Source organism: Megalopta genalis, unplaced genomic scaffold (genome assembly GCF_051020955.1).
Source record: "Megalopta genalis isolate 19385.01 unplaced genomic scaffold, iyMegGena1_principal scaffold0022, whole genome shotgun sequence".
Taxonomy (NCBI): Eukaryota; Metazoa; Arthropoda; class Insecta; order Hymenoptera; family Halictidae; genus Megalopta; species Megalopta genalis.
Window position 1 is genome coordinate 3,014,731 of NW_027476092.1, and position 12,770 is coordinate 3,027,500.

At 55.3% G+C, this 12,770-nt stretch overlaps 2 non-coding genes across 2 annotated transcripts; both read left to right on the forward strand.

Annotated features, from left to right (window-relative positions):
• The first annotated feature begins 9,068 nt into the window (after nucleotides 1-9,068).
• On the forward strand, nucleotides 9,069-10,989 carry LOC143260885 (small subunit ribosomal RNA). Its single transcript, XR_013035148.1, has one exon. It is a non-coding gene; the product is annotated as a small subunit ribosomal RNA (ribosomal RNA).
• Nucleotides 10,990-12,322: 1,333 nt separating this feature from the next.
• LOC143260886 (5.8S ribosomal RNA) lies at nucleotides 12,323-12,477 on the forward strand. Its single transcript, XR_013035149.1, has one exon. It is a non-coding gene; the product is annotated as a 5.8S ribosomal RNA (ribosomal RNA).
• The last annotated feature ends 293 nt before the right edge of the window (nucleotides 12,478-12,770 follow it).

Genomic DNA, 12,770 nt, shown 5'->3' on the forward strand with positions numbered 1-12,770 from the left:
GGCCTAGGGCGCTGGCGAGTAGCGGGGGAGCCACGGGAACTCTTAAAGAACACAACCGCGGCTCCCCCTCGCCTGGCCGGCCACCAGGATGGAATGGCGGTGGCCGGCCGCGTCCCGGGGGGGATATTTATACTCCCCCCATGAATCATCTTGCTTCGGCGGTGCGGGGGACCGCACCCCACACCGCCTCGTCACTCCCAATATGGGGAGGACAGCTTCAGTTGGGGGGGGGTGGCGGGCGGCGGGCAATTAAACCAGTAATCTGGTACACCCGCCGCCCGCCTACTCTCATCTGCTCGGGGGGGGGGGCACTAGGCGTGGGCGCACACGCCGCACCCCCCGCTCACGGCGACCCCGCTCGGCAGCCTCCTTCTGCAGCATCACCTCTTCGCAGAAGGCGATGGCTGCCGCCCATTTTCTTGGGCTCTCCAGCATGGCCCCAACTAAGCTGGAGAGAGCGAGGTCGCGACCAACTTCCCGTCTTAGGACTCGGCGCAGCACTGAAAAGGCGGGGCATACCTCCAGTGTATGCTGCGCCGAGTCCTCCTCCGCGCCACAGTGGTGGCACACCGTCGTCGCTTCCCGACCGATGCGACACAGGTAGACACCGAAGCAGCCATGCCCGGTGAACACCTGCGTCGCACGGTAGGTGAGCCTGCCAAACCGCCTCTCCCGCCACGAGGCGAAGTGCGGCAGGAGAGCCCCAGGGACGCGCTCGCCGGCATGGGAACAAAGCTCCGCATGCCATCTGGCGAGCGCAAGTCCCCGAGCCTGGAGCTCGAAGCACTGGACCGCCTCCTGCTCCGGCGGGCCCCCCCGAGCCCGGCCAGCGATGCATATGCGCCTATAAACATAGGCGCGCATCGCCGCCTGCAGCTCGAAGGGAATTTCTCCCGCCAGAGCAAGCGCCGCCACGGTAGACGTGGTGCGGTAACCCCGTATGAGGCGAAGGGCCATTTGCCTCTGAAGCCGGCGCAGCAACAAAGTGATGCGCCGGCTTGCCCTCGCGGACGGCGCCCAGATCGAGGCGCCGTACAAGGCCATGGACCGCACCACGCCTAGGTATAGGCGACGCACCATGTTATCCGGTCCCCCGAGATTGGGCAACAGGCGGCCGAGCGAGGCCGCCGCCCTCCCAACCCGGGGGACGAGGCGGCCGAAATGCGCCCCGAATCTCCAGTGGCTGTCGAGGGTCAGTCCGAGATACTTGATCTCGGACTTCACCTCGACGCAGGCTCCTCCAACCCAGATCCACGATCCGGCCGGTGGCCACGACCGAGGCCGTCCAAACCAGACGGCCTCGGCCTTCTCCGGGGCCATCTTCAGCCCCAGATCGTGGAACTTCGCGACGACGGCTGCCACCGCAACCTCCGCTCGTCGGATGGTCCTCTCGAAGGTGTCCCCGACGGTGACCACTAACGTGTCGTCCGCATAGCAGACGACAGTGGCACCGTCGGGCAGGGAGGCCCTCAGGACTGCGTTATATCCCAGGTCCCACAGGAGTGGTCCTAACACGGACCCCTGTGGGACCCCGCAGTCCACTTCCCTCCGTATCGTCCCGTACCGGCCCGGGTATTCCACCCAGCTGTCCCGCAGGTAGGCCCCGATCACCCGCCTCAGATAGTTAGTGTCGTCGTTGTGAGTCTAAAGATGGGCTATGCCTGGGTCCTATGTGGACTATACTAGCCGCTCTCTCGACGCGTGCCGATGGTCTGGCTCTACCCTCGTTCGTTATCGTGACAGGGGAAGACAACGTGCTACTCCCGCTGCCACCTCGAGTCCAACCCAATCCAGGCACTCTTGACGGAGTAGTGTTGAAGTCAATTTATCTCCGCAAGAGGGGCTTCAGCCTGGCCCGAGGGGACGAACCCCGAGGGGTCCGCCCAGCATGCCGTTCGAATGGCGGAGTGGACAAGTCCACGTCTGCCCGTCACTCAAGTCGGACACGGGACGACTCCAAAGCTAGCGCCGCCTAATAGGAAACGCAAGCTGGGTCCCGCGACTTGTGTGCACTAGCCCACCCTCTGTCCTTGCAATTAGAGCAGACCGGAGGTTCACTCTTCTTGCTACAGAGCGTGAAGGTATGCCCCTTTTGGGAGCAGTGACCGCACACATCCTCCTTGAATTTACAACGCTTCGAGGTATGCCCGAAGCGTTGACAACGGTAGCACCGAAGCACCTGGACGAAATCCCGTACACGACAGGAGTTCCATCCAAGGTAAACTCGGCTACCCCTCTGCTTCAGCCGCTGAAGATTCTGCGGACTGACGGCAACGACCCAGTTGGCTGTCTCCGGGGTCTTGCCAGCCATGCGGCTGACCCGAATTCCCGAAGGCACATCCTTCTGGTTCGCATCGCAGAGATTTTGCCTCCAAATACTGGAGGCAATTTCCTCCTTACCCATCCGACGCGGGACGTCGTAAACTAAAACCTCGGGGTCCCGCTTGGTAGGTAAGGAGACGGACAGACCCGCGCTCCGGAGCTTCTTGTTTCCAACAAAGGCTTGCAGGTCCTCCTTTCGGTCGGTCTCGACGACGATGCCACCGGAGTGGATGCGTCGGACCGACTTTACTCGGATCGCCTCCTTCGCTGGTTTAATGAGGGACAGAACAGTAACCTTCGTAACTTCGCTGCTCTGTCCTTTTTCCTTCGGCGGGAAGATTTTCACCACATGCTGCGATTGTGGCCGTCTTCCCGCTTCCGGAGTAGCTCCTTTGCAGTCGACTTTGTTCACATGGGCGTAAGTCGGCTGCGCGGCATTGCAGGCCGTCTTCGGGAGAGTTCCCTTGGACGGCCCAGGTCGCATCGCACTCATTACGGCAGGACGCGCTTTTAGGTCCGCCCTGACCGCGGCGAGTTGCCCTTCGACGAAGCTATTCCGTTGAATAAGCTCCTGAACCAACTCGTTGAGTGCCTCAACCTCGGCGAGTATCTTTGACCCGGACTCCTTATTGACTTTCGACTCAGGTCGAAAGCAAAAGGTCCGTATTTCGGATACTCGCCTAAAGGCTTCGTCTCTTACGAGATCGAGAGGCCGTACCTTCTGCCCGGAGAACGTCCCCTTCGGTCTCCTGGCCCGGTTTACTGCGGCCTTGCCGGTGGGTGCGCCCGGCTTGGCTCGCTTCGACTTTTTGGTGACGGTTTGCCAACCGTCACCAGTAGGGTCCTCGACACGCTCGGGTGCCGACTGCACCTTCACGAGTGACGTGTCTCCGACTCGTTCGATTACTTCCACGTTACCGGTGTCCGGCGTACCTTCTACCGTGGGCTCGGTTTTCACCGAGACCGCTCGCGTGGGAGTCACACATCTTTGCAAGATCACGCGAGGATTGGCGATATTAATCACCTTCCCGGATCTTGTCTTTCTCACAGACGCGGGGGGACTGACAGCTGCATTTGCAGTTCCCGCGTCTGCGGCGACGGCTTCACTCCGAGTAGGAGCTGGACCCGTCGTCTTTGGACGCTTAGTTTTTGTTTGTTTGTTTTTCATTTTTATTCAGACCCATAATGTGTCTTGGTCTTTCATCCAGTGCGCTCCCCGGCCACCACCGACCCGCACAATTTGGAACCCGCCAAAGGCTGAGTTAGGGCTACGCACCGAATATAGTCTGCTGGCTGGGTCGGTTTCCTTACCCAGCCCGCGTCCTCGCCCAGCAGAACCCACTTGCCCGAAGCGTGTGGTCGTTCCAAGCCGATTGACTGGACCAGGGCTGCTTTTCTCGTCCAGCCGCCCATCTAGCCGAAGCAGAGGCCAATGGTACGTGTTGGGGACGTCTCACCCGCAGGAGAGGGCCCCCTCAGATCCCAGGATCCTCTTTACCGACGACAATGGTCGCCACGCACGGCAAACACGTGGGAGACAGCAGTCGGAGAGGCTGCCTCTTCCTCTCCACCACACTTCGTTCAGTTCGCTGCGTATTAAGAACACGAGCTATCCAGCGGTACCTTTTTCGTGGAGGCTCAAGTGTGGCTAGGGCACGTTTGCCCCTTGCGGCCTGGGTTGCCCAGGGGATTGATTGCATCCCATGTATTCCTGAGCCCAGCGGCCGGTGTTGCCGGCCAGGCCACGACGTGGGCTGCCGCCATCAGAGCGTCCTGGTCGAGGCGCTTCAGCGCCCACCGCGGCTGAGGCGATCCCTCATCAGCGGGGCGACGTCGGGGCGTCGATGGGGCGGCGGAGAGGCCGAGAACAATGTATCTGTGGTCGGACAGCGTCTCGACCTCCTCCGCCACCCTCCACCCCGTAATACGGCGCACAGCCGGGGGCGTTGCCCATGACAGGTCAACGATGAACCCCCCGTTATACCGCACGCACGTATGGACCGAGCCCATGTTTAGGAGACAGAGCCCGAGTCCCGCCGCCCAATCAAGCACCTCCCGGCCCCTCGGGTCCGTCCTGGGGGAACCCCAAGCCGAAGACTTGGCGTTGAAGTCCCCCAGGACCAGTACCGGACGTGGCTGGCAGCGAGAGACGCATCTCCCCACCACGTCCAGATACTGTTCATACTCCTCGAGGGACCACCTCGGAGGTGCGTAGATCGCCACAACCACGGTGCCGCCCCAGTCAACGGCCAGGTATCCCCGGCCGCGCTCGATAACGGAGCACGCCGGGGACCCCGGCCGGCCTGCCCATATTATAACGGCGGAGCCGTCCAAGTCCCCCATCCAATGTGGATGGTCGGGGACCCGGTACGGCTCCGCCGCTACGGCCAACCCGGCACCCCGCTCGGCCAGGAATTGCACAAAAAGGTCTTGTGCCCTGACCGAGCGGTTCAGGTTGGCCTGAATAATAGGGCCAGTAGGCCCCATTACTCCGGTGCCTCTATCTCCATCGCCGCCGCGGGAGCGGTGGCGTCTGGGGTTTTATCAGCCCCAACCGCCCCCGCGGGCACGATCCAAGGTGGCATCCTTGGGTGCCGGATCCTTTGTATTAGTAGCTGCCACGGCGGCTGCTGCCTTGGCCGTCGTGGTTCTCCTCCCCCTGCTCCCTCTGCCGCGTCTCGCGCTGGCAGGGCACGCCCGGCTGCCGAGGCGGTGGCCGGCCGGCTTGCCAGCACCCGCGCAAAGCGGGCACTTTGGCTGTTCAGTGCAGCCAGCCACCTTGTGGTCCTGACTGCCGCACCCAAAACAGCAGCCGGACCGATCCTCGGCCACAGTGCACCGCTGCCTTGTGTGGCCTAAGCCAAAGCAGCGGTAGCACTGCAACGGGCGGGCGCTGAGGGCCTCCACCGTCGCCTGGGTCCAGCCCACTGTCAGTTTGCCAGCGACCGCAACTTTGCGCGCGGCCGCAGCAGGGCACTGGACCCAGAGGGTGCCCAAACCAGAGGGGGAAGACCGGATTTCGCCGGTCTTCACATCCCCCGGTCGCACCCTCCCACACGGGCGACAGCTGCGGCGACCTCCACCGGCGTGGTCGAGTCGACCAGGCCGCGCACCCTAAGGTCGGCCTTTTTGATTGGGCGCGCGACCTTCACGCCGGTCCCTGCCAGCGCGTCAGCCATCTTAGAGGCCAGGGCAGTGGCCTTGGCTGCTCCATCAGCTCCGGGGACCTATTAAATTATTGCCCCCGTAACCGCTCTCCTCGGCTTCAGCAAGGCGATGCCAATTTCTGCCAGGTCTATTTTGGACCTGGCAGTGGCCATCGCCTCGGCGTAACTCATCGCCCCGCCGGCCGGTACCGTTAGATTAACGGCAGCCGTGCGGGGCGGACGCGGCGGCAGGGGAGCCCTTTTGGGAGCAGCCGGTGCCACCCGCCTCGCCGCCCTCTGGGTCAAAGCAGCCTTGGCAGCTGCCGCAGGTTTATCTGCGGCAGCCGCCCTTTTGGCCTTCCGGCCAACTACCTTTGACCACACCTCAGTTGGAGGTGTGGTGGAGGGCGGCGCAACAGTAGGGGCGGGCTGCATTTGTGTCGCCTTAGCGACCACAGTCCCTCCCCCACTGCCACCCTTTTTCTTTCCCCCCCTCCTGTCCATCGGCAGGGGTGGGGCGGACGGCACGGGTGCCGCCGATCGTGGGCCTCGCACCCGCTGGACCAGCTCCCTTCTGAACGATGCCAATTTGGCATCGATAAGGGAGCCGATCTGTGCCAGCAAATCTGCTGGCACAGCCGCGGGTGGAGGCGAGGACCCTCCTCGCCCAGGGGACTGGGGCCCCCGAGCGCCGATATCCGGCAGCAATCCCTTGCCCCCACAAGGGGGCAGCGGCGGAGCCATCCCGGCAACAGCCGGCCCCGCCTCCACCGCTTGACGGAGTCGGGCGACTTCAGCCCGCAACTCCGCCAACTGCTCCCTTAATTGGGCATTCTCGGCTTCCAACAGCCGGGTGGCGCTGGGAGCCGACCGAACTGCCAGCTCCGCAACGCTCACCCGGCTGCTCAGGGCCGCCGTCCTGAGGGACCGCACCGCACTGGCCTTCAGTCCCGTCGCAGCACTGGAGATTCTGGCCACATCGCCCAGGCACTCCATTACTGCTGCCGCAACGTCACGCGTCGGACGGCCCCGGAAATCCGCAGCGACCTCAACCTCATCCGGCAGCGGGTCGCTGGATCTCGCAAGCCTTGGCCCCGGGGCAGCCGGGTCGAAAATGCCCGCTATGAGGCTTCTATCAGCCTCAGCCTGTCTGCGTTTGGCCTCTTGGAGGCCAACGTATTCCCCGGTCGTCGGTGGCCGGCCCCGTTTCCTCCTGGAGGTGCCCGGGACGCTCTGCGACGAGTGGTGGGAGGAGACGGAGAAGTCCGACTCCTCCCCCCCGTCGCAGTCGCCAAGGCCCTCCGCAGGCCTCTTTGTGCCGCGTGTGGCAGAAAGCCTCCGCGACACCGGCTCTACATATCGTTCTAGGCGCAGGATTGGCTCGCACGCCTCTCCCTCTCGCTCGTTACCCCCCTCCCCGTTTGTTTTTGAAAAAGAAGAATCCATAGTTCATCCCACGAGTGTGGTCGGAAAGGAGGTCACCCCGGGTAGAGCCGCCATACCCGGGGAAGGCTAATACGCCCGGGGGGTCGCCAGGTACCCCGGGGTTGTCCGCTAACGATTGGTGCATCCACCAACCATAGCTGGCGCTTACTCCAGCTACGCCCTCTTCACCGCGCAACACTGCTTGGGGCTAGGGATTTTTTAGAGAGGTTGTCATCCTCGCGGTCCAGCCGGTTAAGGCAAGACCCCCGTTCCTGTAAAACATGACCACAGATTTACGGTATGTGTCCGACTTTAGTTGGCCCCTCACCTCAAGCCACTCCGGCTAGGTAGAACCTGCCAGGGAATAAAATCCCCACCGGCACAGCCTTGAGGATCATTAGGGCACGAAACCCCCCCCACCACGACAAGGTAGCGGACACGGGGGGAAAAAAAAAAAAATGTGCGCACATCGAATCAAGAGTATTCCCGTTTCGACAGCAAAACGCATCATCCCTTGCGGGGATCGAACCCGCGACCTTTGGATTAGAAGTCCAACGCGCTATCCTCTGCGCTTCTCGGCGCTTCGAGCAGCTCCGGTGTCCCCATTATTTTCGATTTACGGCTAAAATAAATTTTTCTAATTTTTTTCAATTCCATATTCTTGCTTAAATAACATTTTTACATAGGGATTAAGCATTTAGAAGGACATATTGTTTAAAAGAATGGTACTTTACTCTTGTGATTTTTCGTTTTTTTTTTATTATTTTGAAAAATAAATTTTTGTAATTTTTTTAAATACGATATTCGTGATCAGTGAACGATTTCACATATGGATTAAGGATTTAGAATCGTGCGAAAGCGTTATTAAAAAAGTTTACTCGATGCGATGGGACTTTGAAAAGTTTTTGAAAATTTTCATAGTGGGAAAAAATGTGTAATTTTTTGTCTAGTTTACGGTAGTGTAATTTATTTTAATGTTTACTATAAATTTTTTTTTCGTTCGTTCACGCGCTATGTTACAACAGCACGGCCGGGCGGTCTGTTGCCGCGCCGGTTTACACTCATAAGCGCGCGTGCTATTCGGCCGGCGGCGCCGGCGTCCTTGCCGGCCGTTCGGTATCTATAAGAGATACACGGTCCGTGCGAGGCGGACGGAGCAGAGCGGGTTTTGGGCCAATTCTACGATCTCGGTCGAGAAGCTGTCTCAGAGCTCCTTCGGGGCTTCAGTCCTGACTGTTTCGTGCCGTTTACGTTACGGACTTTTCTCCACACAGCGTGGCCACGGGTCGGTGTCTTTGACCGAATGGCCCATATGTGGCAAGCCCTACGGGGTTGGCTACCCGTATGCACTTTGTATGTATACTCGTACTCACTGAGCATCAACTCTTCTGTCCGAGCGATGGAAAAATTTTTTAAACTGCATCTGTAAGATTTGGAATGTGGCTAAAATGAATAGCCCAGTGGAGAGAGAAAACTATCAAAAAACTGATTTTTTAAATCAAGAGGTGTCAGAAATCGAAATGCCTAGCGCGAGCGGAAGAACACGCTTTCTCGCCAGTCCAGCATGTGTCCTGTCCGTTCTTCCTCGGCTTGCCGATTTTGCCCAGATCAGAGGTTTCGTGCTTCCGGCGGTCAGAAGATCAGCGTGAGCGTACGCGCTTCCACGACTATGGCATCACCCATGTACTTTTTCCTTTGAATATATTTGAGTACATAAAAAATATTGAAACATATAGAGAGAACTGTGTCTTGGATCTTAAAAATTTGTCAATAGCGATGATATATTATTACTTAACTTGAAGTATTTGTACGTTTTAGCTGGGACGTACATTTATCTTACAAGATGTTAATAGCGAGACTCTTGAAGATAAAATTATCTTGTGATTTTATGAAGGCAAAGATAGAAACGTACGAAGCTGGCGTACGTAGAAAAATGTGATTTTACGATAGAACAAAAATATAATACGTACGTTTTTGGGCGTACGGTAATATCTGTATGGTAGAAAAATGAAAGAAATTGAGCGTTAAAGAAGATATGTTACAAGCGCGGAATGTGGCAAAACTTGTACATATTTGAAAGAGAAAAGTGGTGTGTCGACCTGACATATATATGAAACAGGCGACGATGGAAAAGGATTTAAATTTTGTCCATTTTATATATACATATTATATAGTTCCCTGGTTGATCCTGCCAGTAGTCATATGCTTGTCTCAAAGATTAAGCCATGCATGTCTCAGTACATGCCGTATTAAGGTGAAACCGCGAATGGCTCATTAAATCAGTTATGGTTTCTTAGATCGTACTAAAATTTACTTGGATAACTGTGGTAATTCTAGAGCTAATACATGCAAAACAGAGTTCCGACCAGAGATGGTAGGAACGCTTTTATTAGATCAAAACCAATCGGTGGCGGGTGTTTACACTCGTCCATCGTTTGCTTTGGTGACTCTGAATAACTTTGTGCTGATCGCATGGTCTTATAGCACCGGCGACGCATCTTTCAAATGTCTGCCTTATCAACTGTCGATGGTAGGTTCTGCGCCTACCATGGTTGTAACGGGTAACGGGGAATCAGGGTTCGATTCCGGAGAGGGAGCCTGAGAAACGGCTACCACATCCAAGAAAGGCAGCAGGCGCGCAAATTACCCACTCCCGGCACGGGGAGGTAGTGACGAAAAATAACGATACGGGACTCATCCGAGGCCCCGTAATCGGAATGAGTACACTTTAAATCCTTTAACGAGGATCCATTGGAGGGCAAGTCTGGTGCCAGCAGCCGCGGTAATTCTAGCTCCAATAGCGTATATTAAAGTTGTTGCGGTTAAAAAGCTCGTAGTTGAATCTGTGTGTCACAGTGTCGGTTCATCGCTCGCGGTGTTTAACTGGCATTATGTGGTACGTCCTACCGGTGGGCTTTGCTCTTCACGGGGCGGTCCAACTAATATCCCATCGCGGTGCTCTTCACTGAGTGTCGAGGTGGGCCGGTACGTTTACTTTGAACAAATTAGAGTGCTCAAAGCAGGCTACCTTCGCCTGAATACTGTGTGCATGGAATAATGGAATAGGACCTCGGTTCTATTTTGTTGGTTTTCGGAACCCCGAGGTAATGATTAATAGGGACAGATGGGGGCATTCGTATTGCGACGTTAGAGGTGAAATTCTTGGATCGTCGCAAGACGGACAGAAGCGAAAGCATTTGCCAAAAACGTTTTCATTAATCAAGAACGAAAGTTAGAGGTTCGAAGGCGATCAGATACCGCCCTAGTTCTAACCATAAACGATGCCAGCTAGCGATCCGCCGAAGTTCCTACGATGACTCGGCGGGCAGCTTCCGGGAAACCAAAGCTTTTGGGTTCCGGGGGAAGTATGGTTGCAAAGCTGAAACTTAAAGGAATTGACGGAAGGGCACCACCAGGAGTGGAGCCTGCGGCTTAATTTGACTCAACACGGGAAACCTCACCAGGACCGGACACCGGAAGGATTGACAGATTGATAGCTCTTTCTTGATTCGGTGGGTGGTGGTGCATGGCCGTTCTTAGTTGGTGGAGCGATTTGTCTGGTTAATTCCGATAACGAACGAGACTCTAGCCTGCTAAATAGACGTAATTATGGTATCTCGAAGGCTCTCGGCTTCTGCCGGTGGGGTTTTTACTACCAACGTACAAACAAATCTTCTTAGAGGGACAGGCGGCTTCTAGCCGCACGAGATTGAGCAATAACAGGTCTGTGATACCCTTAGATGTTCTGGGCCGCACGCGCGCTACACTGAAGGAATCAGCGTGTGTTCCCTGGCCGAAAGGCCCGGGTAACCCGCTGAACCTCCTTCGTGCTAGGGATTGGGGCTTGCAATTATTCCCCATGAACGAGGAATTCCCAGTAAGCGCGAGTCATAAGCTCGCGTTGATTACGTCCCTGCCCTTTGTACACACCGCCCGTCGCTACTACCGATTGAATGATTTAGTGAGGTCTTCGGACTGGTGCGCGGCAATGTTTCGGCATTGCCGATGATGCCGGGAAGATGACCAAACTTGATTATTTAGAGGAAGTAAAAGTCGTAACAAGGTTTCCGTAGGTGAACCTGCGGAAGGATCATTACAATGTTCCAATATATCTCAAAGAGAGAGGAGACGAGGAGAGAAAATGAATTCGATTAGTTTGTGGATAAGAATTCATATAAAAAAAAGATATTGTTGAGCCCGCCAGATCATTCGTGCGTGATTTACACGGCCAGACGTGTGTACTATACGTATTAGGCCTTTGATCTGCGTTGCGTAGGCCACAACAAATCTTTCAAAGAGAGAGAGAGATATATGTGTTGTTGGGGTTTGTGATTATGAAGGTGCCCCAACGCACAAAAATATATAAAAATGTACAAAGTTGGGATGTGGTGTGGTGGAGAAGAGTTGGGCCCGACCAGATCATTCGTGCGTGATTTACACGGCAGACGTGTATACTACACGTATTAGGCCTTTGATCTGCGTTGCGTAGGCCATCTTCCTTCCAAGACACACACGTGTTGGGGTTTATGTGATTTTATGATAGTGCCCCAACACGGAAAAATAAGCGTACGAGAAGAGTTGGGCCCGACCAGATCATTCGTGCGTGATTTATACACGGCCAGACGCGTATTATATTACACGTATTAGGCCTTTGATCTGCGTTGCGTAGGCCATGTTCTCGATAGAGAGAAAGCCAATGTATTCTTTTTTCTTTCTTTACACACACACACACACACAGTTGTAGTAGGACAGGGAGGGATGCGAGCGTGCTAATCACGCTTCCTCAAGTCTTCGCTGTGGTGTAAAAAAAAAGAAAAAAAGGAATCGTTGGGAAAGTCCAAAGGACGAAAATATCGGGCAGTCTGAAGATAACTTAATGCTCGTTTACATTGGTATCAAGAGAGACCGGCTTGTGTAGCTCGTTTCAATGCTGTGTCGTTGTCATTGACACCCTACTCTGTTGCGCGCTAGTGGCAGCATGAGCGTGGGACGTATATATATATATATGACACCCAGCTAGAGCCGGCCGTGAGTCCGTCCGGTGTAAATAACGACGAAAGGAGAGAGAAACTTTTCGAATCCAGTATCGGGTTGATAATTGTCCAGTTTGAATATCCATATCCCCGTCGTTTTTGGAGGTGATATACTCTCTGTGTTTCTTCGATAGAAGGCTTTTCAATGTTCTATTCGCTCCGACCGTCGAACTTGCAAGAAAACAGTGGTTTTGGATTTGCTCGTACATATATATATGGTTTCGACGGAAATATCTCGTTCTTTAAGGGACAATTATGTCGTCGTACGACGACTCCCGAATCTCCTTCGCGCGCTGGTTGGAGCTCTTCGGGTATCGGCTTGTTCCGAAATATAACACAAAAATGTGGTGGATAGCAAATACACATTATATATATGAGAGAATAAAAGGGAAAAATTACCCTGAACGGTGGATCACTTGGCTCGTGGGTCGATGAAGAACGCAGCTAATTGCGCGTCAACGTGTGAACTGCAGGACACATGAACATCGACATTTCGAACGCACATTGCGGTCCACGGATACAATTCCTGGACCACGCCTGGCTGAGGGTCGTTTACGTACTTATAAACTGCTTGCGTTGATGGCACTTGTTGCCTATATACGTACGAGCGAATGATGGGCGCTTCGTCGGCGTTTGTCGCGGCCCTATGAATATTGAGAAATTTTACGTACGTCTAACAGTCTTCGAGAGAGATGGAAATCGTGTTCGAACTAGCGTGAGTGTGGAAGGCGGTGTCGTGTGTCGTATATGTTTTATATACGTCCGCCCGTCTGAAACACCGCTTCGAAGCGGTGACAAAATCTTTTTCGGGACGATTCGTATTCGTAGAACTATCGAGATTTCA